Genomic DNA, 11,546 nt, shown 5'->3' with positions numbered 1-11,546 from the left:
GTTCTATGGATTATGCCAAGGTCGGTGTCCCGGTTTTGATGGTGTACTACAGTTATGCAAGATGTTCACACTGAGGGAGGCTGACTAAAGGGACACAGATCTCCCCACACATTTTGTTTTTTCATCTTCCTTTGTATTGACAGTTGTTTCAAAATAAAAAGTTAAGAAACCATCTTGCACCATTAGAAAAAGAAGACAAGTGAAAATATTTTAATATTAAATCTGTTTCTATGGGCTATATTGTTATTGCCATGTGATACTGAAGCATATGAATTCAACTAAAAGCCTTTTTCAAAAATAATTGTGCAACATGTTTTGCCTCTAACACTAATAAAAATTATTTTGCCTTAAGATTGATATTTCTCCCTGATTAATATTCAGCATGGAGACTGCTTCACAGCTTGGATGCCTGTGAAAGATCACAAAGAACTTTCACAGGCATCATTTCATTGGAGATTATTACAATGAGGTATTGCTTTGTATCTCCCTTTTATGAGTAAGAAAACTGAGGTTTGGATATAAAAATTATATACCTTAACTAACAGGTAGAACATGAGTGATTTAAAACCCAGGTCTCTAACTTCAATTCTCCCTCTTTCTGCTTTCCACCAATGACATTCATTTGAGTAACTTTTTTAGAAATCCTAGCTTTGTCTAAATTTGTGCTGATATTTAGACTCTGAAGCTTGTATCCATTCTCTCCTCTTGAGGGGCTATGGCTTCTCAGCCCCAACCAACTCCAAGAGGCTAATTAACCCTGATTTTAATAAACTCAAGGTGGACTAACAGAGAAAAAAGACTGCTAGCTGTTGCTCATTTACAGATGTTTTTCTTGTAAAACCACATCAAAGCAGAAAAGCCCACCGAGGACTTGGCCAGAAACCAAAGCTCACTGGCCAATCTGAGAAGAAGCAAGTCCCATCAGGCAGAAAAGCATTTAGTTTTCTGGGCTCAAGTTCCTCACTTAGAGTTGATGGAGGTGGAGTGGCCCCCCAAGTAGCAAGGCTCTCCCTGTGCCCCTGTTTGGCTGAAGGAGCCCCCAAGTGAGGAGCCCCACCCTGCACAGGCCTAACTGGGATGGGAGCTGAGCTCTTGAACGAACCCCACAGATGTTCCTCACAGTGCCTACTGAGTGCCTGCCAAGGTGCAGGGCACGTGAGATTGGAGAGCAATCCCATCACATTCAGGTACTGAAGAATGAAAACATATTTTCATCTTCCTGAAAGGCATTACCAAACATATGCTGATTTTGGGGGAAGAGAAGTCAGAGGAGTCATTCTTTTACATACTGAGAGTATGTTCTGCAGGGCATTGCAGGAACACACAGTAAAAATTCCATGGGCCCACTTTCTCCTCCCTGTACAGTTCTTCAGGAGATTCCAGCATTCAGAACACACAGAGAAACATCTAAGATCTCCCAGAAGGCATCTAGGTTAGATTTGAAGGAAGCATGGAAGTTACAAGACACAGGTATTATAAGAGAAGGTAAGGAAACTGCTGTGCTGGGGAGGACATTCCAGCAAGAAACACCAAAGAGACAAGAGCTGCATATGCTACCATGTCTCCAGATGTAAACATGCTCACATCCTTCTCCTTGGCTATAACTTGAAATTCTTGGGGGCTTGGCCCATGGCTTTCATTTTTCATAGGCACCAATATACTTTGAGTGAATGAATGAATGAGTGAATGAATGGGTTAGTCTCTGAGTAATGGAGATTAATCAATGATTTCTGAGCTGTAGAGGTGACACTATTTTATATATGTTTTAGGAATATCACCTTGACAGCCCTGTGTAAGTCCTGTTCATAGGGTGAGAATTTGGGCCTTTAAGCTGGATATTCTAAACCTGAGAGGATAAGGTAAGTTCCTTTAACCACTTCTCACTTCCCAGTTTGACATCTGGTCTTGTAAATAAAGAGCTCAGTTAAGGCTTGGTGCATGCAGGAACTGATAGACCTTGGTCTCTTTGGAGATCTAAGTTTTAACTAAATGTGACAGCCACTGTACCTTACAGTGTCTTTGAACTTGATAAATGTGTGCTGATTCATTAAATGAAAAGACCTGAAGAATTTCATAACTATGGAAGCATGAACACTTTTCAAAGCATTGCGTTTAACCTCTCTTCCTAATTGGAAGAATTTCCCACCTCTTGGTGAGAAGAAAAGCCTATGTCACACCAAGAAAGCAGCAACCCACAAAATTTCTCACTCAGGCTTTCTTACAGTCAGAACACTGACACAGCACCAGAGCTAGCCAACCAGAAGCCCCTACCTTCTTTGGTTTTAATGAGGTGCCAATGACACCATCCTATACCTCAGTCATAAACTTCCTCTAAAGCAAATGTCACCAGGTGGATAAGAGACCAGTGCAGATATCGGTAGTGACCCCCTGTTGGGAACCACCCTGCCTGATTTCAGAAGCTGTAATCTCTCCCACCAAGGCTAAGGCTGAATGAGTGACTTTTAAACCATAAGTCACTAAGAAGACAAAGCTTATCTCCCTGGCAGGGGCACTGCCTCTGCCCCTTTTACTTCACCCTGCCTGACTCCCAATGTGTGATTGGTTAGCCAATGATGGGTAGGATTTCTCAAAGGAGGGATGACTTAAGACAGGAATGATCACAGGGGGCACCCAGGGAAGGACTGGGGGGCTATGGCAAAAAGTAATTTTTGTAATTTTAGTAATTTTAACTGTTTAATGTGTTTTTTTTCATATCTATTATCTTAGTTTACTCTCTCAACCTTACCTGAGGTAAGTTGAAGTGTGTTTCTTTTATCCTATTTTCTAGGTAAGGGAACAGGTCTAAATCACACAACTTCATTTTTTTTTTGAAGTAGAGAATTTCTAATACATAAAAGTAGACAAAATGATATGATAAGCCCTCAAGTATCCATTATTATTCATTCCTGATAACCATCATCTTATGACCAGTTCTGCCTTATCTACACCTCATTCATGTCCACCTTTGGTTTTATTTGAAACAAATATCAGCCATCATATCATTTCATCCATAAATATTTCAGAATATATTTTTAAGAGGTTGGGATTTTTTCCTCTCTCTTTTTAAAACACAAATACAAAACATACCATTATCATATCAAAAATTAAATATTATTTAATATCATCAAATATCTATTTGGCATTCACATTTCCAATTGTTTAATAAATGTTAGAATTTTTTTCCATTAAAAAAATACAATCCAAGTAAGGATCACACTTTCCAATTTTTTAAGTTCTAGAATAATATTTTAATCTATACTCACTCTGATTTTACAGCTTACTGGTTGAGGAAATTCAGGCACTTGTAGCTTGGAGTTCCTCACAGCATACTGATTGCAACTCTTTGACGTGACTTAAAGTTTTCTTCTCTCCTACCTTTTCTGTGTTTCCTGTAAATTAGTATTTGGAGCTATAGTCTTGATCAGATTTAGGTCACACAGTTATTTATGGAAAGTAGGAAACAGCCCTGGTGTGATCGAGACCGTGAGTCCTGTTGGAACCATGCATGACCTCCATCTCATCTCCATCAACAGAGTTCCTTTGTTAACAAGCCACAGTGAAAACACTGGCTGGTTGAGGACAGAAGTGGGCTAAGCCAACTGGCTGAATCATCTTCATCACTCAGCTGTTCCCCCTTCTGCAGCAGATGCTCCCTGATGGGCATTAATGGATCAATACAGAGTCTCACCCAAGGTGCTCACTCCCCTAGGTCTATCCACAGACCTTTTCTCTGTAGGGCAGCTCCACCCACAGAATCCCGCCACCACCCACCATGGATGAGAATAAGTCTACCAAGACATGATCTGCTTGGAGAGGAAAGGTAGCCAGTCTCTCAAAGGAGAAGGGACTTGAGCTTGTTCCTCGATGGACTTTTATGGGGTTAAATTTGCACAGGAACACAGGGCGTATATATGTAAAGCTCATCAATCATTGTCAGGAAGTAATGATCAAACAATAGATAACATTTAAAGAACTATGAGAGCTTATTCTGAGCCAGGGTCAGATAGCCAAAGGGCCATACAACTCTGGGAAACAAATTCATTTCATGTTTGGACCCTTACCATTTAAATTGAGGGCATTCTTAGCAAAGCAGGTTTCACAGGATTTTATGCATTCCTTTCTCAGGCTTGATTGTCACTGAAACCCGCCCTTTCCAGCACAGGGCCATACCTACCTCTGGCATTTGTTTCAGGCTTGAGTCAGGTGGGGAAAGTAAGGTAGCCAAGAGATTAGGAGACTTCTTACAGATAGAATGAGGACACAGGCTATGTCAAAGCTGAGGGGTCCACCACCCCCTTTTCATAGTGCCCCCAAGTCCTTCCCTGATGGCCCCTCTATGTCTTAGGTCATCCCTCCCTTGAGAAATCTTACCCATCATTGGCTAACCAGTCATCTGCCCAGGGTCAAGCAGGGTGACGTAAAGGGGGCAGAGGCTGCACCCCTGCCAGAAGGATAAGCTTTGTTTCCTTAGTGGCTTATGGTCCCAAAGTCTTTTTACTCAGTCTCAGCCATGGGGGATTGCAGCTCCTGAAAACAGGCAGGGTGGTTCCCAACACTTCTCCAAGCTTCTTTACCTTTGATCTTTCTATTCTGTCCCTGTCAGGCCTCTGACACAGCAGCCAAGCTATTTGCCAAGGCCAATTACATGTTGTCTCTTCCCTAGGCAATTTCTCTGTCACATAAAAAGGATGACCAAGTGTCCACTGGTAGATCTTCTTACTGCTGTCTTTTAAAGCCAACCCTGAGAGAGGCTGTGATGTATCAGAAATCCACTTTGGGCTCACACGCATGCACTGAGCCTGCCCATCTAGAGAGCCATCCTCTTTGCCTGCTTTGTCAGCTGGTCATAGGGAGCACCCTCTTCCTTGCATAGAGAGAGAGAGCTGAGGGAGAGCTCTCTCAAGAGAGAGCTGAGGGAGATGTGTTAGAGCAATAATGATGAACACTATGGGTGCCTGGATCATCCATTTGTGCAGCTCACTTGTCCCCTGGACCTGCCCAATGTATCATTTCCATTTTGTTATAGATTTCTGTAGGTCCCCTCCCCAGCCTTATGACTTGGGCCTTATCCAACTCATGGCCTCATGGCCACCTGCCTTTTCATAGTCAGAAGTTAACTCTCTGTAAGTACCCAATAACATCAGGAGCTGTTTTTGCAACAACGGTACATAATTCTCTGCTACTAATGCCTTTACCTCAGAACCCTAAGGGTTGTGTTTTTTCTTCCTCACCGGGATGTGCAGAAGATTTACCTGGCATCTTTCTCTATCACAAACAAGTCCAATGCTATATGAGCTTCCAGACTGTAGAGCCAAGAAGGAGTCTGCTTGTATAGTGGTCTGGACCTGCCACAGAGTCTGCTTTTCCTCTGGGCCCCACTCAAAGCTAGCAGTTCTCTGCATCACACAATGAATGGGTCACAGTGGGATTGCTAAGAGTGGAATATGTAAGCTTTCAAAACTCAACTAAGCCTACTGAGTGTTGTTTCTTTCTCAGGAGTTTTAAGGAACAATAAATTGTCTTTTACTTTTATCCTGACCATGCCTCAGCTTACTCTATGCAAACTTTATCAAGATAACAAATCCCTGAATATGTTTTTTTCTCTAGAATGTATGCCTAGAGCACATGTCTTTTATTAAGGTATTCAGAATATTTGCTACTTTGTTGAGAATTGGGTCAAATTAGCATGATTTTACCAACTTATTATGGAGGCAAAGATGAAGCCTGTGAACCATGAGATGTAATAGATGTTTCACAAACAAAAATAATTCAAAGCTCTATTAGCAATATTTTCATTCTAAAAATATTTAAAGTATCTACTTAAGATAAAAATATACAATACATATTTAAAATTGATCTATTTAATTATTAACAAAATAAAGATGGTTTAAATTCTAGAATTTGCCAATTGTATTTTAAATTAAAAATGCAAATCTTCTTTTGGTAATTTCTTGCTACAATTAGTTAATATGTTAATACATGCTGTCTGGTTTGATTTCCAAGCAGCTTAAAGACTTAATTATTTTGGTGTCCTTTCAATCCATTATACTTTTATAAAGTATTTCATGATGTCACTTGAGAAGCAGGGTCATAAGAGCTGGTGGATATGTGTGGGTCACCTGGGTTTGAATTTTCTTTAACCATTTCTCTCTGACTCTGGAAGAAGTTCCTCACCCTCTCTTAGTGATCATCTTAGTTAGTGCCTAGTGTCTAGCTTTAGTACGAGGGCAGAACCCCAGTTTCTTGGGGGATAAGATGGTCATGCTGAAGTAATGGTAACCCTTAATATTTGCCAGGTATCTGCAGAGTCTGTGAGAGGAAAGATTCTGTCCAGGAATGATGAGGGAGATGCTGCGGTACCAACAGCCTCAGCTCCTCCAGAAAGTCTTGCCTTGATTCATCTTATTTCTCCTGTTCCCCAAACTGCCATGTTGTCTCAGACTACTGCCTATTGTCTTATCTCTGTGAGCTGCAGGACAGCCCAGCTATTGTCTCTTTCCTCCATTTGTCTTTGAAGATGCACCTTCACACTGCCTGGCAACAGGTCAAGTTTCTCCAGAAGCAGCTGCCTTGTACTGATTTTCCATTTTTGCCTTTGTGATTGCCAGTAATCTCAATTTCTCTGTCTCTCTCTCTCCAGGACTGAAGGGCACCCCACCCACCCCTACCACCTCTTCCCTTCCCCTACCCCCTCCCTCCACCCTCCTCCCCTGCTCCCTACCCCCTACTGTCCTGCCCACTGTTGGGAGTTCTGCTGCAGGAAGTGAAAGAAGCCCTGAGCCCTAACCCTATGTGAAAATTTTCTCAGCTGAAAGAGGACCTCACACAAGGTCCTCCCTTCCTGGGATAGACTGCATCCAATGGCTAGTTGATATGGTGATAACCATGCCCACTCCTGCTCCTTTACCTCCCCTTCCACTGGAAAGACCACCCTGGAATTATTCTTTTCTGTTACCTTCCTCACCCTATTCCCTCCCCCAACAGGATTTCCCTGCTCTGAGCTCCTTTAATGAGTCTGCTCTGCCAGCACTATTTTGGAAAGTTTTGGGGCCAAAATTTCCCTTCCTGATCTTCACATGTCAAAAATCTCCTGTCTTGTTTCTTGTTTGTTTGTTTGTTTGTTTTTGTGGGGGAGAAAATACTCCCAAAAGAAAAGAGGGAAAGAGAAAGGTAGGGAGGATGAGAATAATTAACCTGTATGTTTGCCAAGTCCAGTCCAGTTGGCATAGGGGTTCTATCCACATTATCTTGAAGAGAAGGAAATGTACTCCTACCTTCAGCCAGTGATACTATGAGTTATCTTTCTTTTCTTTTCTTCTTCTTTTTTTTTGCTCTTATGTGTTTTCAAGAATTTTTTCTGCAATAAACAAACCATCCAGGGAATTTAAAAAAAAACAAACAATGAAGCTATTTTGAAGCAGAAGAAGAAAGTGAAGACTCAGGGATGGTGGGTTTGATTCTTCCACTTCTCTCTCCTTCTGTCCCCTAAGCAAGCAAGGCACAGTTCAAGGGGGGCTATGGTCAGAGGAAGTGAGACGGAAGACTCAGAGGCAGCTCAAAGCCAGGATTTCTGGCAGAGAAAATTCTCCTGTTCTTTCCTTCCAGCCCCAAATCCCACGCTTACTCACTTCACAGCATCTACTTTTAACCTGCCAAATGCCACTAAATCTGCAAATTAAACCTCTGATTACAGATTTCCTTTTGATGTAAAAAATGTGGGGATTTTTAAAATGTAATTATTCATACACTAAGATTTTAATTGTGCTGCTTTTCTCCCTCTCTCACCATCCCCCTCACCCCCAGGGCAAGGTGACTCCCCCACAAAGGCCTGCCCAGGCAGCGCCAGGGGCCTGGTGCAGAATGGAGCCTGCAGGAGTTGTCTGCTGCCTCTTGGTGCTCCATCTGAGGAGGCTGCCAGGGGCCTAGGAAGCTGGCAGCCCCAGGCCCCTACCCCACATCCTCCCCTTCCTCAGCAACATAATATGTTCCCCAGGTGACACTGTGATTCCCTTGTGTGATCCAAAGTCTTGGCCTTTGCTGCAAGTTCAATATCCATAGCACTGGGACTTGGCAAAGGTCTCTGGATGGCAACTCTGGAGCCTTCCTGGAAGGGCACAGAGAAATGGAAGTGGCCTGGGCTGCCCAGTGGTTTCCAGTCTGCTCCAATGAGACTGATCTTCTTTTTTAATTGTAGAAAAGTACACGTAACATAAAATTTACCATTTTAACTATTTTCAGGTAAACAAATTCAGTGGCATTACATACATTCACAATGTTAAGCGACCTAACCACTAACCATTTCCAGAATTTCCCATCATCTTAAACTGAGACTCTGGACCCATTTAACACTAACTCCCCATTCTCCCTTTTCTTGAACCAGTAGGCCACCACCATTTTCATTTTGGGTCTATGAATTCCCACCTCATGAAAGTGGAATTTTGTGATATTTGGTTCTTTCACTGAGCATAATATCTTCAAGGCTTATTCATATTGTAGCATTTATCAAATTTTCCTCTTTTAAACTGGTTAATATTTCATTGTATGTATAGACCACACCTTGTTTATCCATTTATCTTTCCATAGACACTTGGGTGACTCCCAGCTTTTGGCTATTGTGAATGATGCTGCTATGAACATGGGTGTGCAAATATCTGTTCAAGTCCCTGTTTTTATTGTTTGGGGTATAAACTTAGAAGTGGAATTGCTGGATCATGTGGTATAGACTAATCTTATAAACATATAAGCTAAATCATTTTGTTCCAAGCCTCTCTTGGGGCCCTCAAGGGTCTGAGTGATAGTTATTCACCTCATCCCACCATTCCTTTGCACATCCTGCCACTTCCACATTCACCTCCCCGAGGTTCTCATACAACCAAGCACATCCCACCCTGCTCTTGCTCTCACTTGTGACTACCCCCTGGAATGCTCTTGAGCTTGGCTACCTTTAGGCTGGCAGCTCCTCAGAGACCCTTCCCTGACCACCTCACCTACAGCTAGTCCTGCCCCTCTCTATCTCCATTACATTTTTACCCTCTGTTTATTTTCCTCCACAGTGTTATCACAGTTTGGAATTACCTTACTTATTTATTATTTCTCTGTTGCTTCCTCCTTATCTTCCTGAAATAAAAGCTGAAATGAAACAAGTGAAAATGAGGACACAATAATACAAAATCTGTGGGACACTGGGAAAACAATCTCAAGAGGGAAATCCATAGCATTACAAGAAAGAGCTCAAATAACCAATCTAACTTCATACTTAAGTGAATTTGAAAAAGAACAATAAACAAAGCCCAAAGTGAGTAGAAAGAAGGAAATAATAAAGATAAATTGACTCGAGCACTGGCTTGTGGTGCCTGAGACCTCATGGATGAGATATGAGACAAATTCACATGGACTACTGAGTCCTGTGGAAGAAAAGGGACGGCATGGCTACTCCCTCAAGCGGGGAGCACCTCCAAGTGGCTTGGCCACCCTCTCAAGGAGAGAGTGCACTGACCCTTGCCTACACAAGCTTTTATTGGGTTTAATTTGCGCAGGAATACAGGTACAGCTCATTAATCATTATTAGGCAGTAGGGATCAAACAGTAGATAGCATACAAAGAACTATTATGGCTTATTCTGAGTCAGGGTCTATCAGCTAAAAAGCTACAAAACTTTGGGAAGCAAATTCATTTTCTGCTTGGACCTTTATCATTTAACTAAAAGCATTCTTAGCAAAGCAGGCTTCACGGGACTTTACATATCCTTTCTCAGGCCTGATCACCTGGGGAGCCCGCCCTTTCCAGCACATGGCTACACCACCCTCTGTTATTGTTTCAGGCTTAAGTCAGGCAGAGGAGGCAGATAGCCAAGGAATTTTCAGATTTCTCGAGGACTCAGGGAAGTCAGACTTCCTCAAAGCAGAGGGGTGAAGGTCCATCACCCCCTTTCTCCATAGCCCCCCAAGTCCTTTCCAGGGGCCTCCACGTGATCATGCATTAGGTCCTTCCTGCCTTGGGGAATCTTACCCGTCATTGGCTAACTGATCAAGCACTGGGGGCCAGTTATGAAAAGAGGAGCAGAAGCAGAGCTCCTGCCAGGGAGATAAGCTTTGTTTCCTTAGTGGCTTATGGTCTGAAGGTCACTCACTCAGCCTTAGCCATGGGGGGATTACAGATCCTGAAACCAGACAAGGTGGTTCCCAATAATAAATAAATAAATTTATTTATTTTTATATTTAAAAAAATTTTATTGATTTTATTTATTTATTTTTAGAAAGAGGGGAAGAGAAGGAGAAAAAGAGGGAGAAAAACATCAGTGTGTGGTTGCCTCTTATGTGGCCCCCACTGGAGACCTCACCTGCAACCCAGGCACATGCCCTGACTAGGAATTGAACTAGCGACCCTTTGGTTCGCAGCCTGCACTCAATCCACTGAGCTACACCAGCCAAGGCAAATAAATCAATTTATAAAAATCCCTGGCTTGTGCGGCTCAGTGGACTGAGCACTAGCCTGAGATCTGAAAGGTCACCAGTTTGATTCTTAGTCAGGGTATGTGCCTGGGTTGCTGGCCAGGTTCCCTGGTTGGGGGCATGCAGGGAGTGGCAGCCAATCAACGTATTTCTCACACATTAATGTTTCTCTCCCTCTCTTTCTCTTTTTTCCCCTCTCTCTAAAAAAAGAAAAAACAATAAAGATCAGAGAAGAAATAAGTGAAATAGAGTCTAAAAACATGATACAAAAGATCAATGAATCCAAGAACTGGTTCTTTGCAAAGATAAACAAGACTGACAAATCTTTAATCACACTCACCAAGAAAAAAGAAAAATAACCTAAATAAATAAAATTAGGAGTGAAAGAGGAGAAATAACAACTGACACCAAAGATATACAAAGGATTATAAGAAAATTTTATGAACAATTATACGCCAACAAACTGGACAACCTGGATGAAATAGATAAATTCCTAGGAACATATAATCTTCCAAAAATAAATCAGAATCAGAGAATCTGAATAGACAGATTACACCCAATGAAATTGAAGCAGTAATTTAAAAAAAATTCACAATGAACAAATGCCCTGGACCAGATGGCTTCACAGGTGAATTCTACAAAACATCACAAGAAGAACACCTCTCCTTCTCAAAAGATTTCATAAAGTTCAAGAGGAGGGAATGATCACAAACTCATTTTACAAGGCCAGCATTATTCTAATTCCAAAATCAGGTAAAGGCACCTCAAAGAAAGAAAATTCTAGGCCAATATCCCTGATGAACATAGATGCTAAAATGCTCAACAAAATATTAGCAAACTGAACACAGCAATACATCAAAAAGATCATACACTATGATCAAATGGGATTTATTTTGGGAATGCAAGGTTGATACAACATTCACAAATCAATAAATGTGATTCACCACATAAACAAAATTAAAAGAAAAAACCACATGATCATACCAATAGATGCAGAAAATGCTTGTATTAAAATCCAAATGGGCAAAGGACTTGAACAGACACTTCTCCAAGGAGGACGTACAAAGAGTTCAGAGACATATGAAAAGATATTCA

The sequence above is a fragment of the Sturnira hondurensis genome, unplaced genomic scaffold, assembly GCF_014824575.4.
Source record: "Sturnira hondurensis isolate 20B ecotype Veracruz unplaced genomic scaffold, ASM1482457v3 Scaffold0014302, whole genome shotgun sequence".
Classification (NCBI taxonomy): domain Eukaryota; kingdom Metazoa; phylum Chordata; class Mammalia; order Chiroptera; family Phyllostomidae; genus Sturnira; species Sturnira hondurensis.
The sequence above is the reverse complement of the archived record's forward strand: the minus strand, read 5'-3'. Positions refer to the sequence as shown.